Raw genomic sequence first — 865 nt, 5'->3', positions numbered from 1 at the left:
CGCCTCCCAGGTTCACACCATTCTCCTGTCCCAGCCTCCCGAGTAGCTGGGACTACAGGCGCCCGCCACCACGCCCGGCTAATTTTTCGTATCTTTAGTAAAGGCAGGGTTTCACCATCTTAGCCAGGATGGTCTTGATCTCCTGACCTTGTGATCCACCCGCCTCAGCCTCCCAAAGTGCTGGGATTACAGGTGTGAGCCACTACACCCGGCCCTGATCTTTTCTTTGACGGTGGCATTATCTCATTTTTTGATAATACACATGGGTATTGGCAAGCTCTTGGGACCCCATGCCAAGCATCAAGATCCCATTTACCTGGTGATAGGAAACAGACATTCCTCACCCTTTCCACCCTCACCCTTGTTCACAGGGATGGCTGTACCTAAGGTCTATGGGTATTTATGCTTAGGAGAAGAAACTGTAGCTCAATTCACCAGGAAGATGGGAAACAAAAGAAAGCCACTATGTGCTATGTAAATGTCTAGCCATCCAAAACCACCCTCTGCAGAGGAACCCTGGAAGGGCCTTGATAAATTACTCATAATTATTATCAGGCCTCTTTGTGATTACTCACATTTCTCTCAATATAGGGGAAAGATCAGCATTTTACCAAATCCACAACCATCAAACAAACAAGAGCTTTAATACTGCTGAAGAAAATCACACAGCTGAGCAGATTGATGTAGATTTGAATTCATGACCACCTATCTTAACTGGCCCCTCAGCTCTGCCTAGCTAGTATTCATTCTAGTTACTAGTTTTGATTATTTGTATTGACTCTTTTATATTTTCTCCACCTTCTCAAATATCTGATGCCCTCAACTTCCCCCACCCCTCAGTGGACAAAAAAAAAAAAAAAAAAAA

This window comes from Rhinopithecus bieti, unplaced genomic scaffold (assembly GCF_001698545.2).
Source record: "Rhinopithecus bieti isolate Rb0 unplaced genomic scaffold, ASM169854v2 scaffold_33517, whole genome shotgun sequence".
Lineage (NCBI taxonomy): Eukaryota > Metazoa > Chordata > Mammalia > Primates > Cercopithecidae > Rhinopithecus > Rhinopithecus bieti.
This window is presented reverse-complemented; position numbering follows the sequence as displayed.